We start from the raw sequence: 14,206 nt of genomic DNA on the forward strand, positions 1-14,206 counted from the left end.
ATCTTAGCATTTTGTACAACAGCGAACTGAAGCTCAAATGTCTTTTCCAAGTTCTTACATCTAATGAATCCTAGAAAAGAAAATAGACCAGAGATCTTCTGACCTAATTCAGGGCTCTTTCATGTAATTGGGAAATATCCACAGCCAGAGAAAGAACTGGTGGAGTCTGAATGCAGATTGATGCACACTATCTTTCATTTTATTTTTTTTTTCATGGTTTCATTTTTTGGTCTGTATCTTCTTTTATAACATGATTGATATAGAAATATATATTTGCATGATTGCACATATATAACCTACATCAAATATTTGCTTTAACTTTTTAACTTAACATTGACTCCTTTACTACTCTATATCTGAGCCAATGGAGAAGAAAAAGGGATTAAAAAAGACAGTAATGGGTACTTAGTTTTCAGACTGTGTCACTTGGCTTCAAGCAATTTCTACTCTTATCACCTCTGAGACTGTAGTCCTCCTGCCTACATCACTATCTCCACCTGGATTCATAGACTGCTAGAAATGGGAGGGACCTTAGAGATCTCATAACCCCACACACTCATTTTACAGGTGAAGAAGTGGAACCCAGAGAAGTTAAACTATTTGCTCAATGGTGACATTTTGGTAGAACTTGCCCCCTGGTCTTCTTTCCACTAAATGACTTTCTTCTTTTCTATTTTTCAACTTTATAATTAAAGGAGCTATATTTAGGAAGTTCACAGGGTAAGCAACATGAAGAATGCCCTCAGATGAGATAATGGGTGAGAATAAAAGACATTATATCTATAAACTCCTTGAAGCAATTATTGTTACTTTTTTGTCTTTTTATTACCAAGGCTTTGTATACAGTAAACATTTATTAAATGCTTGCTGGTTGATTGGTAGTGAACTTATTTTTACAACTAATTCTTGACAAATAAGTGACAAATAGATGTCTTTTTTCTATACCCATCAACTATTACAGGTATTATCAGCATCTTCTAAATTCAGAACCCTGAGGCAAAACATCATTTGCCCTGCAATAGCTAGAATTCCCAAAGTACCGAAATAAGTTACAGAGGTTAATCAATTATGCAATAAGTACTTACTATGATCTTACTACATGGCAGGCCCTGACCTAGGTGATAGGGTACAGGTAGGAAGGATGACAGAACCCATACTAATGGAAGTTTATATTCTAATGAGATTCCAAGTCCAGTAGTCTGCCACCAAATCCTTACTCCCAGACCTCATTCTCTAAGAACAGGGACATTGCCATATCCCTGTTTCCCATCCAACTCCTAATACAGATTTGATACTAAGTCAGCACTCAATAAATATTAGTGCATTGACCAGTGGTTCTATAAATTGAAACATGCTCATAATGCCTTTGAAAGGTGTTATTTCTGTAACCCTACTATAAAAGTACTGGAGTTTTAGCCCTCTATCCAGCCTTTCCAGTTTAGCTCTATTGCCATCTGCAACCCTGCTCTGACTGGTGACCTTGTCTCATATACTGTATCTGGAGTCACACGTAAACTCTTCAGAGGAGCTAGGATTCCAGGCATGCTGGTTCAGGTCCCATTAATAGTGATGAAATCATAATTATATTAAGCTCAGCTCTCACCAGGACAGCTTTTACCCTATCAGTCAACCAAAGGTTAGATACCAGAGAATCAACCCTAGCAGATGTTACTTCAGGGTGGGACCCTGACTCTTTAGTGTAATTTAGGATAATTTTTGACCCTCCTTAGGTTTCAGGTTAGTCTACTATGAGATCAATATATCAAGGCTTTCCTCTTCAAAGGGAATGTTCAATGCTTTAATTTTTAAAATAAACTTTAGACCTCAAGCTAAAAAGCTTAACTGAAGTCACCAATTAAAGGGTGAGTTTATTATTTAGATGAAGAGATAGAAAAGAAAAAGAAAGTGTGATAGAGAGATATAAAAATGAGAGAGATGGAGATAGAAAGCTAGGGAGGAGGAAGAAGAGGAGGAGGAGGAGGAAGAAGAGAAAGAAGGAAGGAAAAAAGAAAGAAGGAAGGAAGGAAAAAAGAAGAGAAGGAAAAAAGGAGGAAGGGAGAGAGAAAGTCAGGAAGGGAGGAAGGAAAAGTAGGAAAAAAAAGGAAGGAAGGGAGGAGGGGAAATGGGAAGAAGGAAGGAAGGAAGAAAAGAAGAGAGGGAGGGAGGGAAGGTGAAAAGAAGGAAAGAAGGAAGAAAAGGAGGGAGGGAAGGAAGGAAGGTGAAAAGAAGGAAGGAAGGAAGAAAAGGAGGGAGGGAAAGAGGGAAGATGAGAAGAAGGAAGGAAGGAAGGAAGGAAGGAAGGAAGGAAGGAAGGACGTGAGGGAGGGTGGGAAGAAAGGAAGAGTGGGAAGAAAGAAGATCATTGATTAAGTACTTACAATATACAAACTACAATGATGATCACTGGAGATACAAAAAGAAAGGCAAGATGGCCCCTGCTTTCAAATGGTTTACATTGTAATATAGAGAGACTATTCATATGGAGATTTCAACTTCCAATCAAAAGGAAAGGCTCTATAGTACAGCAGCAGATAGAAATAATCTTCTTAGTGTCATTTTATTGATAAAAACTATCTATTTCTGACACCAAACTTTTCACAGTGCCAAGTGTTTGAGTGTTTTGAACTTCCTTTTCTGCTCCTTCAGTAGGTAACAAAGCCCAATGACTACTCCAGTGTAAGGATGGCTCATGGCACTCAATGACATTTATATTGTACAACACTTCAAGTGTTTGATGAATTATCACATTGGCCCTGGAGGGGAAAAATAGAAAATGCAGAGAAACAGTTTTTACATTATTCTAATGGGAGACTCTGAAGAATCAGAGCGGTCCAAGATGAGAAGAAATGGCCTTTGGATGTAACAAGCTTTCAGATTTTCCTCTGGTACCCAACCGGGGGAAGACACTTGCATTCATGTTCCTCTGATGACTTCTGAAGGCCCTTCCAAAGCTGAGTTTCTAGGATTCTATGAGCTGGGCTGTACTACCATTCGTGGGGCAGGTATACCAGGCAAGATTTGGGGTCCAAATCTGTGACTTCATTATTATAAAAATCCCTAAAGAAATTCATTCTACTCATGCAAAATGGCATCTGTTCTGCAATTCAGTGTCTTGGAGGTTGTGACTTGCCTAGAATCATAGAGAATGTGGATGTCAGACAAGGTTTTGAACTCAGCTCTTCCAGCTCTTCTGGCCAAGGGCAGATCTCTACCCATTCTGTCTCACTCCCTCTTTGGCAAGATTGAAGCTTATGAATTTGCAGCTGTGTTTTTCCAATGCTTAATCCCTTAGTTTTCCAATTTGGGCTCAAAGATGCCTCCTGTAGTCAGACCTGATGAAACCAAATAGAGTCACCCTAATGCTAGGCTAGCCCAGGGAGTGTATCATTGTGCCCTTTAGCGATTATCTTTGGCTATCATTGCTCAGTAGGAGTAGCGTCCTCTGCTAATCCATCCCAGGAAAGCCCCATTCCTGGGGCAAAGCTGCTGATTTGGGGGCCTTGAGCCACCCAGACAGCCAGATGAAGTTTATTTATATTACAACAACTGGCTGGCCAAGCTAATCCGGGCACGTAAAATCTCTCTACAGATCACTTCACATTTATCCGCCCATAGCACTGTTTTTCTTCTCCCTGAAAAGAGTCAATACATGGTCCTGGCTGGCCTGCACACCTGACCCAGGCAAGAAGCCGGAGCAAAACGAGCTGTTCCCATGCTCATCAGTCACTCCCTTGTTTTCCCTCCTGCAAAATACAACAGGAGACAGATGGCTCCGATGCAAATGAGACTATCCTGAAGAGAAAGCTGGGCCTGTTCTCTGGGATTGCTTTTTCCATGGATATTTCCACACCCCACAATTTAGAGACCACACAGAGACAGCAAATGCCAAGCAGCTGTTCCACGTGGCTCTGCAGCCCAAATGCCAGGTCCCTGGCTCAGCTGTCCAATGGGCAACACCGGTGGAGATGCAGCGTGTGGCAAGGGTGGTGGTGGAGGGAACGGCAGCGGCGTCTGGGGTTTGATTTTCCACAGGACCCAGAGTAGATGGGAGCCTTTAATTATTTTGGCAAATAGAGATTTCATGATTTTCTCACTTTCTAGTGGGGTGATACTAAAACACAGTTGGTTGATTACTATGGAAATCACCTACTTGCCTAGCACAGCTTCCACACCAGTTTGTAACTGCTGAGCACACACAGGAGCCTGGGATAAACACAGCTCTGTACCTGGGAGAGAACAGCCCTGACCCTTCTGTTGGGAGTCACCATTGGACACAGACAACAATTATTCTGATAATTTTCAGAGGGGGCAAAAAGTTTCTCCTTATTGAGAGGTTGTCTTGCTTTAGCCCAAATACTAGCAGATAGAGTCAAACTTTACCCTTCTCCAGAGCACAGTCTTGGGGATAGCCAGAGTCTCTTAGGCAATGTACTGAGACAAGAGTCCCTCTAACAACAGCAAATGGTCATCCAGTTTTTTCTTGAAAATCCTCCATGACTCAAAACCAAATATAAACAGATCAAAGATTTTCTTGATACCAAACTAAAATTCTCCTCTTTGCAACTTCTATCCACTCTGGTAAAGTGGTAGGATTGATGTATAGGGATAGGGAATAAATCTGGAGTTCTGTTCTGTGAACCTGTGAGTTCATTCATATAGGAACTCCTTCTAGAAATGCAGGATACCTCTTTTCTGTAACTTTTATTCGTAGGGAGACATCTTAGCACTGAGAGGTCCTAACTGACCCAACCAATCTTGTGTCAAGAGTAGGGTTTGAATGAAATTCTGGATCGATTCCTTATCCCTATCATGTATTCTATTCTTCATATCATCATACCGAAATTTCAAAGGGACAAATTTAGGCTGGATGTTAGGAAGAGTTATCAATGCAGGTTGTGACTTTCTCTTCAACTCGAATTTGTAGAGCACACGAATCAAACTCATGGGAATGGTAGTGGATAGAGTGCAGGCTTCAAGTCAGGAAGGCTCATTTCATGAGTTCAAATCTGGCTTCAGACACTTAATAGCTCTATGACCCTTAAGTCACTTAATCCTGTTTGCCTCAGTTTCCTCATTTATAAAATGAAATAGAGAAGGAAATGGCAAACCATTGCGGTATTTTTGCCAAGAAAACACCAACTAGGTTCATAAAGAGCTAAGTATGACTAAACAAGTTCATCAAATTCATGGTCCTCAACCAAATAAAAATGAAATTTGGAAACATTTAACAAAATAAATAAAAATACAATGGAAGAGAGATATTTATATGTGGTTTCCTAAGTCAATATACTACATATTTATATATGGCTTTATATATGGCTTCTATTTAAGTTAATAGAACTAACCTAGAACTCTCAGAAGTCACACACAGTCATCCAATCATATCTTCCTGACTTCAGTTCTGACTACCTATCCATCATTTCCTCATTAATCACATAAAATACAATAGATAATTTTTAAATATTGAGGTTTCTTCAACAGCACTCAAGTCACCTCAACTCATTCAGTTGAATGGGTTGCTCCATCAATGTAGTTATTCATCTAGTGATGTAGATTGCAGTTCATTCTCACCTGCCCATCCTGCAGAACTTTTGTCCATGTCATCCCCTAAATTCCTCACAGGGGTTCCATCTAATATACTAAAAATTTCCTTTTCTTTCTCTTGATATTGTGAAGATACTGATGAATCATGCAGACCGTTCACTAGTTTACCTTCCTCTTATCACATCATCAGCCAATCTTTTTTTTTCTCATTTGTACATTTCTTTAATGATATCCTTTAAACTGTTTCTTCATAATTCTTTGTGAGTATTATGTCAAAACATGTACACATCCACACACACTCACCATGTTTTTCTCCATTGTCCTTTGGTTGATGGTCAAATCTAATTCTTTAGAAACTGGAGGATTTCATTTCTGCCACACATACAATTTCACCAGAAGAATGTTGGTATGAAAAGGTGGGCCTTTATTTTCAAAAAAGAAGCTCAGAGTTTTTGAAAGAACTTTGTAATTTCTGAAAGGCAATCTAACCTGCTCTACTACTGTTGTTCAGTTCCAAGACCAAGTAATTGTCCATTCACAATGTCTAGACAAAATCTATCAGCGATCCAATAAAGAACATGCCTAGTCTGAACAATAGGTATCCCCAATTCACTTGTACTTTCCTATATAGCCAGGCAAAATGTTTTAGAGGGACTTTGGAATACATTTAGGAGGCTCTGCAATGATCTGAGTGATTTGATACTTCCACCATAGAGTCTGCTCACAAACAGAAGCATCTGAAATAATTCACTATATATAAGGAGTCCCTGACCAATTTGAATTCTACACTGGATCTCCTCCATATTCATCATGAATATCTTTGATGAACATAACGTTTCCCTGGTTTATGCTTCTTTGATATCTTAAAGAAGGAGAATTGTAAACTCTTCTATAATGTGTTTGTATAATATGCTGCAACTAAAATATAAACTTCTTGACGTCAGAGGCACATAAATTTTGTATTATTCTCAGTCCCTAGCACAGTTCTAGTAGGTGATAAATAGATGTCTTTTATATTACAGTGTTTGTATTGCACTATATTCTATTTATTTTGAAATCTATATATTAAATGCTGATACACAAGAAAAATATAGGCTATTCCAAACAAATTGGAATTGATTTTGTTTTGCTTTGTTGTGCTCCTTCCCACCTCTCCTAACCATCAACCTTCATTTTATTTTTTAAATTCAGGAGTATTGGGGGAACCTTCAAATATTGTCCCTGATTTACCTCCTAGCTAGATAAACATTTGTTCACTTCATTTTTATAATACGATGAAAATTTAGAATTAATTTTTATTGGTTGTATTTGTTATTAAATAAGGAATTTTTTTAAAAAAGTTTTCTCTCTCAAAATGTGTCAGATAAAGTAAAATTCAGTATGGTTTAAAGGACAAAAGAAAAGAAAATGAGAGAAAGCCTTATTTGGGAAACCAGGAGCCACTATGGCTCTAATGCTATGTAGATATGTGATCTTAGGCTTTCTCTAGAAGAAGGTAATAGTAGATTTCCAGCTCTGACATTCTGTATTCTTTGATCTCTCCCAGCTTTAATATATTATGTTCTAAATTATCTCCAATTCTGAGATATTGCATTCTAAGGCCCCTTCTAAATTAACATTATGCTCTAAAGTCCTAATTCAGATTATTCATATCTAAAGAACTCTCCAACTCTAATATTTTATAATTTTGTGATTCACTTGGTTTCCATTTAAAATGGTATGCCAAAGAGTGCATTCACCCATACTTGTGTCATCAAAATTAAATTTAAGATCCTAAACCAGAACTATCAATCAGATCCATTAAAATGTAGGTAATTTGTGATGGCCTAAATAGAGCATTGCAGTTTCCAAATTGTCTCTTCCTTAGCATATTAAATCATCTTTTATTCTAACTGGACTGGAATCCTTTCTGAAAGTACTATAAAGCACAGTTTTCTGAGCACATTAATAATGCCAATAAAATTGAAGAGGAAAATTTAAGTCAATTTTAAGATTTAAGACTTTTACAACATCAAATAGTGACTTGGGCTTTAAATAAACTTAATTCAACAAATATATATTAGCACTATTATAAGACATTATACTAGGTTCTGGACATACAAGTACAAATACAAAGGAACCTTAATCCCCAAAAACTTATATTTAAATGGGGGATGCTCCATGGACACAGATAAGTAACCACAAAATATACACAGAATAATATAACATCATTTCAAGATGGGGAGGAAAGAAGCTAGAATGAGACAGAGACAGAGAGACAAAGAGATGGACAGAGAGAGTCAGGCAAACAATTATAATGATAACTGGAGGGATTGGGATATAGGTCATGGGTAGAAGATGCTATTTAAGCCCTGCTTTGAAAGAAATTAGAGATTCTAAGAGGCAGAAGTGAGGAAAGGACAGAGAGGAAGAAATAGAATGGCATATATAAGGAAGAACAAGCAGGCCATTTTAATTGGAATGGAAAATGCATAAAGGAGATTAGTGTGAGATAAAATTAGAAATGTAAGTGGGAGCCATATTATGATAAAGTCTGAATGCCAGTATGAGGATTTTGTAGAAATCATAGAGAGCCAATGATTATTTACTTATTTATTGAGTAAAAGATTGACATAGTTACATATGTGTTTTTGTAATATCCATTTGGCAAGTGTATGAATAATATATTGGAGAAGAGAGAGTCAATAAGGGATATTAATAAGCAGGCTGCAATATAGTCCAAAGGGTTTGGATTAACATGGTGGTCAGATGACATGAGAAGAAGAAATAGAAGTTGTACATGTAAAATCTGCAAGATTTGGCAATACAAAGTGTGAAGGAAAAGGCCAAGATAGATGACATCAAGATGATAAACCTTGATAATAAGCTAAATAAGCTAAAAGGAATGTGATAGGGAAGATTGAATGGGGGACAATGTTAGGGGAAAACAATTTTTTTTTTGAAATGTTGAGGTGGAGATGCCGACAGGACATAAAAGTAGATAGATAGATAGATAGATAGATAGATAGATAGATAGATAGATATATTAGTTGGTAATGTGAGATTCAAGTTTAGGAAAAGAGGTAGAGCTGTCCATTGTACACTTGGAAATGATCTGCAGAGAAATGATAATTGAAGATGATGAGATTGTACAATGTAGAGAATGTACAAAATGAAGAGAAAGGAGTGTAAAACAAGATTTTAAGAGATATCCACATTTGGTGGATAAAAGCAGTATGATGACTAAGTCAAGGAAATGTTGGATAATATGGAAATGTTTAAAAGAATTGTACATGTGTAACCTATATTGGATTGCTTGCTGTCTTGGGGAGGGGGAGGGAAAGGAGAGAGGGAGAAAAAATTGGAACTCAAAATCTTACAAAAATGAATGTTGAAAAGTATCTTTATATGTAATTGGGGGGAAAAGTATGATTTAGTAAGGGAACAATTGTCAGCTAGGTAGAAGAATCAGGAGAGAGGAGAGTTAACAGGAGCCAAGGAAAAAGAGAATGTCTTGGAGGAAGAAAATGGTTAACAGCGTCAAAAGTTAAAAGCCATAGAAATCCAATTCATGCACGTGTCAACACTTCAGCCCATAATGTCATTGGTCCTCTTTGAACAGGCAGTACAAGCAATAAAACAATAGAAAAGCTAGATGGAGTGAAAAGAAAGAAAAAGCTATTAAATTTCACAATTCAGAGATCATTTTTAAACTTGGTGAATGTAAAAGAAAATCATTTGTTAAGAATTTACTCTGTAACTAGGTACAATATTAAGTGCTGAGAATATAAATAAAAGCAATCAAATCAAGCTCCTACCATCAAAGAGAATACATTCTAAAAGGAAAAGAAATAGTAAGGTGTGTCTGGTCCAGGCTATACAGAGTGAGTGTTCATGATAAGTGTGTTCAATGTCAGCTTGTAAGTGGAAGCTGTAGCACAGAAACATGGTGGCATGAAAATGGCTGGAGAGTAATGAAAAGAGAGTTTCCGCCAAGTGGGAGTGATCTTCCTAGGATTTGGCTGTGAAGGATAAATACTATATACAATGATCGATTGAGAGGATATCAAAGACAAGCTGAAAATGAAGACTGAGGAGAGCTGGACCTATCTGTAGGTATTGGGAAGAAGCCAGTCAATAGATGACCATTGAAGTTGGAGATCAAAAGTGGTACCACAAGAAAGAATGAAGTCACAATTTAATGCAATTCATTCAATTCATTAGCATTTAATAAATGGTTACTATAGGCCAGGTGTGATGTCTGGAAATCCAAAGTCAAAAATGAAAATGTTTCTATTCTTAAGGAATTTATCTCCTATCTAGGAAGACAATGTGTATATCTAGAGACATGTCCAAAATAGATATCAATTTGTGCAAGGCTATTGGGAGCAGGACCAGGACCTTCTATGTTAGGAATTGAGATGCTTTAATTTGGGGGGGATTAAGAAATTGGGGTTTTGACTTGCCCAGAGTCACACAGCTAGTAAGAGTTAAGTGTCTGAGGTCAGATTTAAATTCAGATCCTACTGACTCCAAAGTACGTGCCATCTAGATATTAGGTTAGGTATTAGGGAAAGAAAAATGAAAAAAAAAGTATTTTCCTCAAGAAACTTATAATCCACTGGAGGAAATTTAATTGGAGAAGCTGAAAAGGGGGTTGAAGTAGACAACAGAAATTACTTATTAAAGCAATTTCTTCTACTGTGTTGAATTGGAAAGAATCCTTGAATTGGGATTAGAGAATCCAGATTTAAATCCTGATTCCACTACCACACCACCTGTGTGACTTTGGCTAGTCAATTGACCTTAAAAGGCCTCAGTATTCTCAACTATAAAATAATGGGATGAATTCCATCTCTAAATCTATGATGCTGTACCTTGGAATATGATGGGAGGGCGAAGAGCAAGCTAGGAAGGAGTATTTATTTTTCTTAAGGAACTCAAGGGTCCAATTTTCTATTGTCTTTCTATCTGAATTATGGATCCGGTTATGTGACACCAGCTGTTATTTAAGGAAAGGAGAAAAATTATTAAGGGGAGAAATCAGTAGCGGAAATGGTCTCCCAGTCAAGTCTTACAAATTGAATTTAAAGTCATACTCTGCTTGAAAAGTCTGTCATCAATAATATTGGCCTTTAATTTAAATGTCTTAGTGAGGTTGACCTGCTTGGTCAGCTGAGTGTTCTGCTGCCCTCTAAAAAAATGCCCTTGGCGTTCTGGCCTTTGCACACTGATTTATTACCATTGCATGATGACCACACATTTATAAAATCTCCCGTGGAAAAAAGATTTTCCCTTGAAGCCACGGCACTTTACACTTGCATTATGCCTTACAGTAATAGCCTATTTGCTGGTCTCCCTCTCTTTGAATTCTTCACTTTCCTTTTCATCCTGCAAATGAATTCCAGACCAAATACTCCTGGAGTTTCCCCTATATGATGATGCCCCTGCTTTTCCTCAGAAATCTTCAATGGCTCACTACTTCCTCACACTTCAAGCCCAGACTTTTCCCCAGGGTTAGCTGTAGAGATGAATGGGAGAAGAAGGAAGAGTAACCTTTTCCCCCTCTCACTATCTCAAGCTTGCTTATTTTCATAGTTTTCCATTAAAAAATAAATAAAAAGTTCTTAGACTATTGTGAGACAAAATTTCATTTTCATGCTATCTAATCATATTTTACCAAGAAAATGAGGGATGATATAATTACATGGGTATGTTAGAACATGATATAGAACAGTGCTGTTAAATTTAAATAGAAATGGAAGCCTGTAAACTGCAAATAGAAGAGCTGAGTGATATGGTGAATGGCAAGCTAGACCTGGAATTAAAAAGATCTGAATTCAAATCCAGTCTCAGACACTTACTAAGTGTGTGACATGGGTAAGTCACTTAACAAGAAGATTCTTTCTAGGCAAATTGCTCATAATATAACTTCCTGCTTCTGACATCCTTCTACAAACTGATACTTAAATGCTCTCTTTATGTATCCCTTCTTCCATCACTCCTTTCTCTCTTCTTTTCATCCTGTTTCTTTATAACTTTATATTCAACCTTCCTTCCTATTGCTTTTCACTATTTCTTTATCTTCCTCCTTGATTTTTTCTCTTCTTTCTTCTTTCCTTTCTGTATTTCTACTTATTTTTTTCTTTCTTTCGTGTCTTTTTTTCTTTCTCCTTCCCTTCCTTTCTTTCTTCATCACCCCGAGTCTTTTTTCTTCCATCTTTTCTTCCTTCCTTTCTATCGTCCTTTCTTTTAAAAAATACAGTGTTTGAAATATTGAAATTGCTAAAAAAATAAAAAGATACAAGTCAGTCTTTCTGAAAATGTCAGTATTTTAAACAGTACTTCAGGGGACCACCCAGTAGGGCAAAAAAATTTGCTTCATACAAAAGTTATTGCTTCATTTCAGGACTGGCTTTACATCTTTATAATTGGAACTTCTTTCTAGGCATGTCTCCTGGGAGAAGTAGGTTAGAATATTATCTTTTCTTTTTTTCCCTTTTGAAATCCAGTGAATGAGAGATAGATAAAAAAGACACATAGAAAGCAAGGAGAGAGAGGGAGAGGGAGGAGGAGGGAGAGAGAGGGGAGGGGAGGGAGGAAGGGAGAGAGGGAGGAAGGGAGAGAGACTGAGAGAGAAGGGAAAGAGAGAGAAAGGAGAGAAAGAGGGAAGGAGAGAAGGGAGGAAGGGGGAAGGGAAGAAGGAGGGAAAGGAGGAAAGAAGGAAGGAAGAAAGGGAGGCAGGGAGGGAAAAAAGAAGAAAGGAAAGAAGGAAGGGAGGGAGGAAGGGAGGGAGGAAGGAAGGAAGGAAAGAAGGAAGGAAGAAGGAAGGAAGGAAGGAAGGAAGGAAGGAAGGAAGGAAGGAAGGAAGGAAGGAAGGAAGGAAGGAAGGGAGGGAGGGAGGAAGGAAAGAAGAAAGGAAGGAAGGAAGGAAGGAAGGAAGGAAGGAAGGAAGGAAGGAAGGGAGGGATGAAGGGAAGGAGACAGGGAGAGAAAGCATTTTTTTAAATCAGATAATCAAAAGTTTCTGGGGAAACATCTGTTTTCTAACAGATCATTGTCGTTCCTAGCTGGGCTTTTGGCCTTCAGATTCAACATCAGGCAGAAATTCACTCAAATACTTGACTAAATAACTGGGAAGCTAACAGAACTGGATTTTTCACTTGAGTCTTTTTCAGATTCCAAAGCAGAAAAACAGATTCTAAAAGGCAAACAGCATTGGTAGGCAACTTTCTTGATGGCACAGGGTTGCCTGGGAGAGAGAAAGAGAGAGACAAAGCCAGTTTCCCTGTGAACTCTGTTGTAACCCCAGCCCAGGCTGCTTCCCAGGATAAGCTGCTCAGGAAGGGCTGTGACATCCAGTAGATAATAAATTGAAGGTTAAATTTTTTTTAATGTCAACTTTATTTACGACCTTATTTTGCTAACACTCATACTTCAGAACATTTGTGGTCCTATTTGTTATTGTTATATTTCTCCTGGGCAAACCAATATTTGGATCCCACAGCCACATGATAAAGAAAGGAATTATAAGTCATTATATGACTGTATGATGGCCAATACTATTCCCAACTTGGGTCATTTCTTTTGCTCTGCAGTGCTGAAATTTTCATTAGTTCTCCATTGTTTTTTGGAGATCTTAATCAGGTTTTGAGGACAGCAGGGTTTTGCTAATGAATCACACTTGGTAAAATAAGCCTCCAGTATAGGTAGAAATTAATTTATTTCTGGGCAAGAAGACAAAGGAAACGAATGAACTTCTTTGCTTAGAATTTAGATTTATTAAAAATATTACAATTACCTAAAATCCACTAGGGAGTTTTTACTCAAGCCACCTTCCAAAACTCTATTTGTGGGGCAAAAAAAAGGAAAGTACTTTCCAAGGATTGGCAGGGTGGTCTAGGGGAAGGAGCAGAGAGCTCTGTGCTCTGGACATAGTTGAAAGAGTCCTAGATTTTTAAGCAGAAGTCTTGGCTGGGATAATTGCCAGTCATAGGACTTTGGGTAATATACTTTACGTCTAGGAGCCCCAGAATCTTCACCTATAAAATGAAGGTAATAATACTTACACTACCTTGAAGCCCTTATGATCTTATGAAGGGAATAACAAAACATCTGTATAGCACTTTTGTTAACCATAAAGTGTTATATAAATGTCAGTAATAATAAGGAGCAACAGCATAACTAATATTATCTAAATTATTATTATTATTGATAAGAGGCCACATGGTGTAGTGGATAAAGATTGACCAGTAAAGAAGAGCTGATTTTAAAATGTTCCTCTGGCTAGCTTTGTGAGCTCATTAATTGCTTAATGCAAGGATCCTAATTCTAAGGACTTCTTTTTCTCTTTTCATCCCTTCTGCTTCTGAAGATCATTCATTCCTCATAATCCCTTTCTCTGATTAGTCACTTCCTCCTAGAGCTTCCATTTTAGGAAAAGTATCAAAGCTAGCCATATTCAGTTCTTCATTTCTCTCTGGGCTCCTGCTTCTTAGAATTTCTTCCTCCACCATAGATCATAAATCTATCTTTTCGTCATTTCAGTTTCCTTCTAGTGTTGTTCACAATCATTAGAAGGTAGGTCCCTGAAGGGTAAAGTTATCTTTTGTTTACTTATATTTGTATTCCTAGCACAGAGCACAGTTCATGGCACATAGTAATCACTTACTAAATGCTAATT

Source organism: Antechinus flavipes, chromosome 1 (genome assembly GCF_016432865.1).
Source record: "Antechinus flavipes isolate AdamAnt ecotype Samford, QLD, Australia chromosome 1, AdamAnt_v2, whole genome shotgun sequence".
NCBI lineage: Eukaryota > Metazoa > Chordata > Mammalia > Dasyuromorphia > Dasyuridae > Antechinus > Antechinus flavipes.